This window comes from Geotrypetes seraphini, chromosome 10 (assembly GCF_902459505.1).
Source record: "Geotrypetes seraphini chromosome 10, aGeoSer1.1, whole genome shotgun sequence".
In the NCBI taxonomy this organism is placed as follows: Eukaryota; Metazoa; Chordata; class Amphibia; order Gymnophiona; family Dermophiidae; genus Geotrypetes; species Geotrypetes seraphini.
The window spans coordinates 28,902,160-28,914,697 of NC_047093.1; the positions used below are offsets into that span (position 1 = coordinate 28,902,160).

The window sequence follows — 12,538 nt, forward strand, 5'->3', positions numbered from 1 at the left end:
TAAATGAAGATCACTTGTCCACGTACTCATTTTCTCTGTGGTCAATTATGGATGTGAAAGCTGGACACTACGGAAGCAGGACAGAAAGAAAATGGATTCTTTTGAGCTTTGGTGCTGGAGAAGGATTTTATGCATGCTGTGGACCGCTAGATATTGTTTAATATATGCTGTACACTTGTGAATCATAAAATGAATAAAGAATTAAAAAAAAAAAAAAAAGAACTAACAAATTGATTTTGGAAGAGATCAAACTGGCTATGTCACTCAAATGATGAAGTTACGACTGTCTTATTTTGGTCACACTGTCAGAAGAAAAAGATCATTGGAGAAGGACATCATGTTTGGGAAGATCAAAGGAACCAGGCAAAGAGGGTGACCTGTAATCAGATGGCTGGATATGTTGAAAACATCCATGGGGATGACTCTAGAGGATCTTACTTGACTAGCACAAAACCAATCTTTTTTTAGATTTGTAATTCATCAAGTCGATAGGACTTGAACACGAGTTGATGACACCTAACTAACTTTTGAAACAAGATTGATTTGATCATCTTATGAAAAGCTAAATATGAGCAGTCACTAAGGAAACTATTCAATAATGAGTTCCAAAGAGCTGGACCAGCGTAAGAGAAAGTTCATCACCATAAAATAATAAAGTCCACCCTCCCAGGCTCACCCACATTGGGCTAAGTCCCACCCAGCAGCGGCACAGCTGTGATGTGGCTTGTGGGGATCCCCAAGCCCTGCCAGCTAAAGACTCACGGCATCTGTTCTTCCCCATCCCTTGCAGGCAATTAGGGCTCTCTATTCTACTTCCTCCAACCCCCCTCCCACTACCTTTTAAAGCACTCAGGTCTTCACCGGTAGCAACTCATACCAGCCCTTAGCTTTCCCTCTGATGCAAGTTCTTGGTCCCATCTATGTGGAAACAGGAAATTGCATCAGAGGGAAGGCTAATGCTGGCGTGAGCAGCCAGTGTGAGCCACTGCTCACTGCCAGTGAAGATCTGAACTCTTTAAAGGCACCAGAGATGGGGTATTGGGGGAATGGAGTTAAGCTCTCCAATTACCTGCATTAGAGGGGAGGGAGAGATACTACATGGGGTTGTTGTGCCCATCCACATTGGACTCACGCCCACCCACAATTGGGTATTTGGATATACCCTCCCCCACCGGTGGCTACTGGCCCATACTTGTTAATATGGGCAGAAGTGATCCCTAGTGGCTCTGCCTTTGCTTGCACTGCTTCTCAACAAGATACCCCTAACAGTAGTCTTGCAGTACTACTGCTAAGAGTCATGTTTCTTTATATGGAAAAATGATCCCTAGCAATAACAGTGTAAAAGGACACCATTTTGAGAGGCAGTTCCTGTGAGGACAGGAGCAACTAGGGAGTTCTTCTGCCAAAGGACCCGCTATACTACCAGGTATGGGCAGCTAGGCCCTTGGGGGTATGGGGGAGTGTCTTTTGTGGGGTGGAAGTCTGATTGGTGGGGCACTCATCAGGAGTTTGTGCGTGATTGGGGAAGGGTGCAGATGCTGCTGTGGGTGGGGGGATAATACCACAGTCCTTTTAAGATATGGCCTGGGAGCATAGGGCTGTGCCCTAACAATAAAATAACCCAATTTGTGGTGGCTTAATTATCACTGTATTATATACAGTATTAATTTAAGTCTCTTCAGTGCACTTTAGCACATGTTAAGAGGCAAATAATGTGATTTAAAGCAGTTGTAACCCATTCTGAACAGGTTGGGGAAGATAGGATATAAAACAAACCAATTAAATAATATAGCTTGATAATTTCCCATTCCCCCCTTGGAGGGGGTATATATTAATGCATAGTAAACGTCAAGCCTTTACTGCACCTTAATTTCCATTACTGCAGGCTATTAATTCCAACATATATGAATAATGCAGCACTTCCATGCACTTTATAAAAATCTAGTGCAAATGCAGCAGCTGTTACCACTTCCTCACCTCTCAACACCCCTATTGCCCCTGGCCCCAAGGTGCCCCTACGCCCTGCCCCATTGGTCCCACCCAGTGCCACAAGTCCCCACACCCCAGGGCCAACGCGAAATAAAGCTGAGGTTGGGGCAAACAATGTTGAGAATCCAGACTCCAGACCCGCTCCTGCCCCCTCCTGATAGCAGCAACAGCAGCGTCTTTCATGCACTGAGGTTTTCCGGTCATCCACAGGCAGTGGGCGAGTCTCTGCCAGCAACCCCTTCAGAGAGGCTTGTTGAGGGGCGGGAGATACAGGACTGCGGAATCCAGAATAGGATCCCTGGGATTCTGCAAACCCTAATTTATTTATTTTTTTTTTCTTAACCAGATTTTCAATACTGTTAAATGAGGATCCTGGTTTTTACCTTGTTCCGTGGTTTTGTTTTGTTTTTAAATAGCTATGCTAAATTAAATAGGAGCTAAATTTTGCTTTCTTGACCAGTCGGGGAAAAGAAACCTTCCTTTCCCTCTACGCTCCAATCCTGCCTTTAGGCGCAGACATCTCAAATCGAGCCTTGGCACGACGGACGGTATTATCAGGAGTGACATCATTTGCCCCTTCGCTGCTGCTGTGCTCCGCCTCCTGGCACGTGCGGGGTTAAGTGGGCGTGGCAGAGTGCTTGGAGGGGTGGTCCTTTGAATTCGCGCGCGCGCGCTCTCTCTCTCTCTCTGTCTCTCGCGACAGCTGGCATTAATCGAGGCGGAGCGGAAGCGGCCTGAGCTCGGGAGAGAGGGGGAGCTGAGGCGCTTGGTGGAAGCGGTGAGGAGCGGGCGTCCGAGAACAGGGTCGCCGGCCTCGAATTGCAGGTTCCCCGGGGGGGAGCTTCGGCAGCGGGGGTGAGAGAGAAGGGAAGCAGATTTGGGCCTTCCAGAGCGTCTCGGGCTGACGTGCTGAGGCCCCGCTGCCTGGGCTGGGGAGGGTTGAAACGGCCCCAGCTGGGCTGTCACTCCGCAGAGTTCGGGCTGTCTCTTTTCGTTCGGTTCGAAGCGATCCCTCTTTTGGGTTTTCCCCGTTACTAAATGAACATAAGAGTAGCCTTACTCGGTTAGGTCAATGGGTAAAACGCGGATCTCAACCGCACGTCCTTAAAAATCTGCTGCCTTCGGTTTTTGACAGCTGCGGGTTTGTGATTTCATGTCCGCTTTTTACCCCCCCTCTTTCCACCGCCGCAGTTGCGGTTTGAGGAAACACTTCAGCTGAGGCAGGTCCGCGTTTTACCCCAGTCCTGTGGGCACAGGGAATCTTATCTCTCTTAGAGGTTCAAGCTGGACTTGAACCCAGATCCTGAGGCTCTCTGGTAACTCCCCTAACATCTAAGCTACTTCCTTAACTTATGAAGTTGTAAAGTTTTGCCATTTTTAGTCTCAACGTAGGTTATGGCTCCTTCATTTCTTCTGTTTATGAGGATCCGTTAATTAAATGGTCCAAAGAAACTTCCTAAAGTAAAGAGCAACCCACTCATTTCAAATGATTTTATCTATTCTGAAGACGAGTGCAGGATCTCAACTGCACTTCCTTAAACATTTTTCTTCTCTTGGTTTTGACAGCTGCTGTTTCTCATTACCCTTTAACTCTGATAGACCTCAATCACACTTTAGCTCCAGACACACCTCAATGCTACTTCAGGTCCACCAGAGTGAAATTTTCATCAGCTGTCAAAATGGAGTGAAGTATATTGGGAGGGGGGGTTGAAGTTTGTCAATGCAGATCCATGGGGGCTTGCAGCGGGGAGTGCACTGAGGTAGGGCTTGCAGGTTAGAGTGGAAGGATTTTCGTAGGGCTTGCAGGAAGGAAATCCGTAGGGCTTGCAGGTTAGAGTGCATTGAGGTCTGTCAGAGCTAAAGTGTAATTGAGGACTATGAGAGTTAAATTTTCATCAGCTGTCAAAATGGAGGGAAGTGTATTTGCAGGGGGAGGGGGGGTTTGAAGCCTGTCAAAGCAGATCCATTGGGCTTGCAGTGGGGGAGTGCATTGAGGTCCGCCAGAGTTAAATTATTTGATGGAGTAAAAAAAAAATCAGTCCACTTGTACCTGTTCTACACCATTCAGGATTTTGTAGATTTCAATCCTACTTCCCCTCAGCCGTCTCTTTTCCAAGCTGATGAGCCTTAACCTCTTTAGTCTTTCCTCATATGAGAGGAGTTTCATCCCCTGTATTATCTTGGTTGCTCTTCTTTGATCCTTTTCTAGTGCCATTATATCTTTTTTGAGATAAGGAAACAGAATTGAACACAAGGTAATGAGCATTCTTCCTCCATTGTATCCCTCCTTGTCTTCTTGCGGCACACCTTCATCTCTACACTACCTCTTAGGCTGCTGTCTTCCTTCCCACCCAGAACTAGTGTCTGTCTCTTCATTTTTTTCTTCTTTCTCTTATCATTCCATCTAGCACATTTGCCTTATACGCTTGTGTAGAAATAGTAAATAGGCTCAAAACCCGAAGTGTTAGACAATGAGAATTTCTAAGCTTGAATCATTCCCTCTGCATCCCAAAAACCTTGGAACGTGAGGATATAATAGTGAAGAATAAAATGAAAACTTTCTTAAAGGCCCAACACACCAGGTCCTTATACAGAAAGAGGGATTCTGGTTAGCATCTGAGGAAAGGGCATGTCATCTTCTGCTACTATTTATTATTTCTATATCGCTACCAGATACTTGCAGCCCTGTACATTAAAAATGCAAAAGACAGTCCCTGCTTGAAAGAGCTTACAATCAAAATTAAGACAGACATACAGGACAAAAAGGGTGAATCTATACATGCTGCTCAGGTAGGGACTTTCAAAGGGAATGATGAGGCAGATAGAGGGAATTACATTACATTACATTACATTAGTGATTTCTATTCCGCCATTACTTTGCGGTTCAAGGCGGATTATATACAAACTAAAACAAAATTACATTCAAAATTTGAAGGAATAGAATAAGCGATGACATAGAATTTTTAAGGTAATATATATTGGCTAAAGAGTTACCAAAGGGAAGTGGAGGTCTTTAGGAGATAAGAATAGGGTGAAATTATGGATTTTAGATAACGTTCGGTAGATAAAACAGAGATCTAAGGGTAAATAGAGTGTTGGATATTGGGTTGGGATTGGTTGTGCTGGTTAGTTTTTATGTGTTTTTTTTGAAGAGTATGGTTTTAATGTCTCTCCTGAAGGCTTTGTAGTCTGTAGTCGAAGATAACAGAGTGGTGATTTGTCTGTCCAGTTTAACTGCTTTGGAGGCTATTAGGTTATCATGAACAAACAGATTTGGATACTTTATGTCCTAACTCAACCAATTTATAAAAACAGCTTTAAAATAAAGTGGGCTTCTGAAAACTAGTCCACAAATATATCATTAGTGCATTAAACAAGCACCTTGTAAAACTTTATTTTATAAACCCCCTTATTTTTTTTCTACCTGGAGACAATAAAGCTTGGCATTCTTAAGAACTTTAATCATGTGGAACAGAATTTGTCTTTTTTTTTTTTTTTTTCTCCTGGTGGCAGAGCTGCTTATTGATTTTCCTCTGTGTACTGTTCTCTAAACAACTGGCCCTGGGGTAGCAACCAGCTCTGTGGCTGGCTCATCCTCTAGATATGTGGTTGTCTTACTGTCTCATACCTTTTTCAGATGTACAGTCAAATCTGATTTCACAAAGCACTGTGGAAAAGTGTTTTTAACTAGAAAAAAAGTAGATCTATCCTGAAATTCCTAAATGGAACATATGGAACTTAAACATTTAGTTTAAAATAATTTTATATGGATAGAACAGGGTAGTCACATATCATAACTTTAGGTTCAAACAATTTTTATTGATACAAACAGCAGGGAATACAATGCCAGTGCACCCTACAGGTGCACAGTACAAACAATGATGAATCATATACAATAAGATAACAAGCATGTACAGAAGAAGAGTACCAACAACCAAACACCCCTCCCCTTCCCACTCTACTAGGGCAAGCGAGACTAAGGGGGCGGAATGGCACTCCGAGGCCCTGGACTCTTATGAGCCCCGAAGATGCCACACCACCCCTTCCCCACCTAACCCCACTTATCATATCCGGGACTAAATGACATATCATAACTTTAAATTGATGGATAATTCAATAATTATAATCAAAGAGCACTTTTCTATGGACTATTCTGCCTAGTCAAAAGGCTGTTGTAGTTCTAGGACAGTGTTTTGCAACTTGGTCCTGGAGTAGCCCCTTGCCAGTCAGGTTTTCAGGATATCCACATTGAATTTGCATACATTGCCTCCATTATAAGCAAATTTTTTTCATGCATATTCATTGTGGATATCTTGAAAACCTGTCTGACTCCAGGATTAAGGGCTCCTTTTACTAAGTTCCGATAGCGGTTTTCGCGTGCGCTAGATGCTAACGCCTCCATTGAGCTGGCATTAGTTTTTGGCGCGTAGCACGGGGTTAGCGCACGTGGCAATGTAGCATGCGCTAAAAACGCTAGAGCACCTTAGTAAAAGGAGCCCTAAGTTGAGAAACACTGTCCTAGAGCTACTACAGCCTTTAACTAGGCAGAATGGTCCATAGAAATGGCAACAATCTCAAGAGATAATCACCCGAAGTGGTTCAAAACACAATATACGAAAATGATAACAAATACCACTTCCAGAGAGTATGAATCCAAAATATATTCTCTTATAATTCTAGCTATTCAGGAAAAGGCCTCAGAATAGGAGCCTACGCGCAGTCCTATCACAGACTGAAACTTCAGCGTAGCTGCTCCTTGCTCCAATCATTGGCCAAAAAACCTGAGAGTTTATTCAGTACATTTTAAATATTTTTAAAATAAATATATATAATTTTTTAAACCTTTTTTAAAATTATTTATAAACTCATGGGTACATCTCTCTAATAGTTTGAGAAAGAATTTGACAACTGGATACTTATCTCAGCGTTGTCATTATTAGTTCATGTATTGCCTGTTAACTCTCTGGAAGTGGTATTTGTTATCATTTTTGTATAACAATCTCAAGAGCACATATTCAAAGATCTGCACAATAGCAGCCCTGCTACGAAAAGTGCTCTTTGATTATAATTATTGAATTATCCATCAATTTAAAGTTTTGATAAGTTCTATCCATATAAAATTATTTTAAACTAAGGGCTCCTTTTACGAAGGTACGTTAGCGGTTTTAGCGCGCCCTACCGCCTGCTCAAAAGGAGGCGGGAGCGGCTAGCACGTGTGTCAATTTAAGGCATGCTATTCTGCGCGTTAAGGCCCTAGCGCACCTTCGTAAAAGGAGCTCTAAATGTTTGAAAAACACTGTTCTAGGACATGTGTCCCTTTTGAATTAGCCTGTGTGAGCCCAAAAGGAAAAGAGAGTAGGTAGCAGAAAGAAACAGTCTTTGCCCAGGGATCCATTTTGTTCAGCAATATAGTTGGGCACCAAACTTATTATTTTGATCATTATTCTTTGGTATTTTCTCTCCATCCTTATTTTAGCTGGTTGGTTTGCCATAATTCTTTTAAGGATGTCATTAGGTCTGGTTTGGCCAAGGTTTCTTTCAGTTTGTCTTATATTCTTTGTTGCGTGACTGTTTTAATGAAATGACTTCTGGCATGAGTTGATAAGGTTTGATAATATAGTATGTTCTGAATGTTTCTTACCTGACAAGACAAAAAGAGTATAGTGGAGATATTATAACTGACTAGAGGTGGAGAGATGAGGATCAGATCTGGCACCACTGTGCTATTGGGTGTTATTTTCCATAGTCCTTAGGTGCTATTTTCAGGGGTTTCAACAATAAACATTTGAGCTTTTAATTTATTTGTTGAAGTATCTGGGCTTAATGGGCTCTCTCTGTGTCCCGGGAGCTCGCGCAGTTTGCCTGTCGGTGAGTGAGCGTGCGTGCTTCTCTGCTCTCTTTTTCCTTCGCTGTGATTGGGTGGAAGATGGCGTTGGGCGGATGGAAATCCTAATGACAGTCTCCAGAATCGCTTCTATTTGTACCATGATGATACTCCATTTTGATTGGTTCTTGGTCAAATCTGCATAATTTGCATGTTATCATTCGCGATTTTTAAGACTCCTGAGGCAGGCCTGATGGCCGAAACATGTACATATTGAGTCATTGAGTTGGTGAATGTATTGTTTTGATGTTTGAACAATAAAGATCGTCATATTACCAGATGGATTGGAGGACACTTTTGTTGCACATCATTCCTATCTGGACAATTCCACTCTGGTTCCTGCATATTTGTGGTATTGTTTTCCCCTGTTTTTTTGTCATAAATTAACAGTATCTTGTCTGTTGTTTTGGAGGATCAGAGTTCACAATCTTTGGACAAAGATTTCTGGGTGCTAAATAGATTGCTCTAGGCCTTGTGAACTTGCTTTGTTTACTTAGCTGTGATTAATTGGTAAATATCAACTCATTTTCTGTAATTCATGTTGGGAGTGAATGCCAATTCAAGTTTAAATATGAGCTTACCATGGAGTATAAAATTTGAAAGCTACTAGGATGTGCTGTCCACTGATCATGTATTTTACTTTGGAAAAGGTACCGGTACATTTCTTGCATTACTTTTATAAGGGATTCTGTTGTAAAATCATGACTCACTAGTAAAATAACTAATCTCCTATTGAAACAAACCACAAAAAAGGAGTATAGATGACAGGTACTGAGAACTGTATAAGGACTTTCTAATTTATAGTTACTTTTCTTGGATACTAGAGGACTTGGTTCACTCATTGAGCACTATTACTACTTGCTCTCAAGTTAGATATGTAGATATTTTAGATTTGAATAATTGCTTAGTACATTTCAAAATGTTGCCATAGGGGCCCTGTTGGGGAATTCTTTTGGGGAAAGAGGTTGCCACAACATTACATTAGGGACTTCTATTCCGCCTATACCTTGCAGTTCAAGGCGGATTACAAAAGAGCTAACTGGACATTTCCAGTGAAGTTACAACAGTTTTGGGGTTTTTTGGTTGTTTTTTTGGTTACAAGGGAGGAGAGGTACCTGGATTAATTCCGGAAGAACTTGAAAATTGGATATTAAATTGACTGTACGTTACTGTGTGATATAACAAATAGATTACAGTTAGAGTACAAATAAGATTACGTTATATTTCAGGGATCTGAATACTTGGTTGGTGTTTTGGGGAGGAAGAGATTATTTAAGTGGAGGTTTTGGGGGAGAATTTATCTAGGAGGAGGGGGAAGGGTTGGGTTAAGATATCTGGATAAATTTTTTGAAAAGTAGGGTTTTGATTTCTTTTCGAAAAGTTTTGAAGTCGCCTGTTGCCGTCAACAGGTTGGAGATGGAGTGGTTAAGTTTTGCTGCTTGCGTCGCCAGAAGGTTATCAAACATCTTTTTGCGCTGAGTGCCCTTGAGTGGAGGGAAGGCAAAAGGGTTCGGAGTTCTTCTTTGTCTTGAGGTGAGGATCTGGTTTAGGCGGTTGTTTAGATAGGGGGGGGGGGCGGAGCCTTTTAATGCTTTGAATAATAGACAGTAGAATTTGAATAGGTGCTTGCATAGGTGCTTGCATAGGTAGCCAGTGAGAGTCTAGGAAGGCAGTTGTAATATGATCATATTTTCTCAGGAAGTAGATCAGTCTGAGGGCAGTGTTTTGTATAGTCATGAAAGAAGACAGCATTCTCCCCAGGTATTTTATCCAGTTGGGTTGTGAGGGAGGGGCAGTACTGCACATTGTTATCGTTTTTTTCCGGTTAGCTGGGTAGTGTGCCCATTTAGAAAGTCCTGGGGAGATCATTGGAAAATGTTTTTCGATTTCCATTTGATGACCTGATTATTCGGTTACAACTTGATAAATTGGATGTTCTGATGCACAAAATTATGTTGTAAAATAGCTGGAAAACTATATATATTAAAAATATAGGGGTCTTTTTACTAAGGTGCGCTAGCCATTTTAGCATACGCTAACGCGTTCATAGACTATAATAGACGTGCTAGGATTTAGCGTGCGCTAAAACGGTTAGCGTGCCTTAGTAAAAGGACCCTATAATAACTATATATTTAAAAAATATATGTAAAAACTATATTTATCTTTTAATTTGTAGAGTAGAAGTGAGTCAACATTGGATAATTTGCTTTATAAAGGGTTACTGCCTTACACACTTGCTTAACAGATTTAGAATAATAACTATATCAATGTTTAAGGCAGGCAGGTGGGTGCGATGATGTCTTAGTTGACACTACTGCTGTGTTTAGATGGTGTTTTAAAATGAGCACTCATAACATTTAATTTATTTTTTTCCACAAATTTATATAACACAGTTTTTAAAGAATAAAATTATTTTTGTTTTTTCATTGTTTTTTCTAACATATATTAATAGTTTTTTGTGAATTCAATTTATATATTGTTTTGCCTCCCAAGATTTTTCTTTTTTGATATAGTTAGAACATGCCAGTTGGAAGCCCAACCATAATGTAAATAAAACAGTCAATGTAATCTCTGAATACCCAATTTTGCAGAATTGGTATCCTCTGGCAAAACTTGGAGCAGTAACAGCCTTGTGGCCTCTGAAAAGAAGTAGAGATGAAAACATTTTTGTTTCCTAATTTTCAAACCCTAGCTTTATTGCTGTCATGTTTCACCCTTTTACTCTATGCTCTGCCATGGTTCCTGCTCTCTTCACAACAGGTGCTCTTATCAGTTTTCTCTCCATCCCAATCTCATCTAGACCTATCATGACACTGCTTTGTCTTACCTGCGACTATTCTGTTGGAATTCCTTCTGTCTCCTTATCTCTTCTTGCCTTACCTCTAAGTAGAGAATGATAAGGGGGACAAATTTTTCCCCATCCTCATGGGAACTCATTTTCCCGTCCCGGCAAGTTCTTTTCATGTCCCTGCCCCATTCCTGCAAGCTCTGTCCTCATCTGCACAAACCTCAAACACTTTAAAATCATAAGTATTTAAGGCTTGTGCGGTTAAGGCAGAGCTTATAGAAATGGGACAGAGACAGTGACAAAACTTGCGGGGACGGGGAAATTGATTTCCTGCAGGGATGGGGAAAAATTTGTCCCCATGTCATTCTCTACCTCTAACTGCTCTCCCTCTTTCACTATATCCATCTCTTCCTCCCTCTTCCTCCTTAGGTCTTCTCTCTTTAATTTACATTGTAATTTCTTTTCTCATCCCTCATGTAAACTGCACAGTAGTGCTCACTGTGTAATATGAGTATCAAGTAGATGTAGTCAATAATATAATACTGTAAATTTATCTCCAGTTCTTGGTAATGCTTTTTGCACCCAAACCATTTTTAAGTCAAATAAGACAGAAAAAGAACGAAGATATCTTTGGAGACATGGACTGTTAAGTTACTCTGTGGTTGATTCTTCTGTCTCCTTGAAATTTGTATGTGATATATCTCTCTTATCAAATATTGACATTTTCTTTTAAATGTGGGATTGTCTCTTGAATGTTTTAATGTACAGGCTACATACATCTAGCAGTGCTAAACTAAACTAAACCTTAGGTTTGTATACTGCACCATCTCCGCAAGCGCAGAGCTCGGCACAGTTTACAGAGGTTGAGAGGAAAGGAACTACAAAGATGGATATAGGAGAGGGACTGAGAAGATAGAGAGAGGACATGGTACTAGAGAACGGGGGGGGGGGGGTGATTAGATTTTTGAAAAGAGCCAAGTTTTCAAGTGTTTGCGGAAGGATTGGAAGGAGCTAGAATTTCTGAGCGGGGATGAGAGGTTGTTCCAGAGTTCTGTGGTTCTAAAGGGGAGGGATGTTCCAAGTTTTCCTGTGCGAGATATACCTTTTATAGATGGGAAAGATAGTTTCAGTTTTTGGGAGGATCTAGTGGAGAGTGGGTTTGAGGAATTCCAAAAGAGTGGGATAACGGGAGGAAGAACGCCATGTAGAATCTTGAAGGCTATGCAGGCACATTTATAGAGGACTCTGGAGTATATTGGGAGCCAGTAAAGCTTGGAGAGGAGTGGGGAGACGTGATCGAAAATAAGCTTGGCCGCAGCGTTCTGAATTAGCTGAAGTCTATGGAGGTTTTTCTTAGTTAAGCTTATATAGATGGAGTTGCAGTAGTCCAGTCTAGAGAGGATGGTGGATTGAACGAGGATGGCGAAATGAGAATGATGAAAGCAGGATCTTACTTTCCTCAACATATGGAGGCTAAAGAAGCATTTTTTTACCAGGGAGTTGAGGTGATCATTGAAGGAGAGAGAGGAGTCTAAGATGATGCCTAGGACTTTGCTTGAAAACTCAAGCTGAAGAGTGGGGCCGGAAGGTAGTGGGATGGAGGTGGGTAAATGATCTGAAATTGGGCCGAGCCAAAGTAGTTTTGTTTTGGACTCATTTAGTTTCATTAGACTCATTAAGCTGCCGTAAGTTCCCGTAGTCTCTCGAGACTACGATGGGAACTCCCCACAGCCTATTGGTGATCTATACGGGGCAGGAGTGTAGGAAGATCGCTCCTGCCCTGAAAGCCTGCTAGACCACCAGGTAAGGCCGGGATGCTGGGGGGAAGTCTAAATTGTGGGTTTTTTTTTTTTTCTTTTTTCCCCCCTCCCCCCCCA

At 41.6% G+C, this 12,538-nt stretch overlaps 1 protein-coding gene across 4 annotated transcripts in view; it reads left to right on the top strand.

Moving 5' to 3' along the window:
- Positions 1-2,641: 2,641 nt before the first annotated feature.
- Positions 2,642-12,538, top strand: part of TMEM94 (transmembrane protein 94) — a 175,322-nt gene continuing 165,425 nt past the window's right edge. For 3 of the 4 annotated variants that reach the window (XM_033961457.1, XM_033961456.1, XM_033961458.1), the window contains exon 1: positions 2,642-2,767. The gene's annotated coding sequence lies outside the window, so the exon portion shown is untranslated. Of the gene's footprint in view, positions 2,845-12,538 lie in introns of all 4 variants that reach the window. The other variant, XM_033961455.1, reaches the window with a different exon arrangement.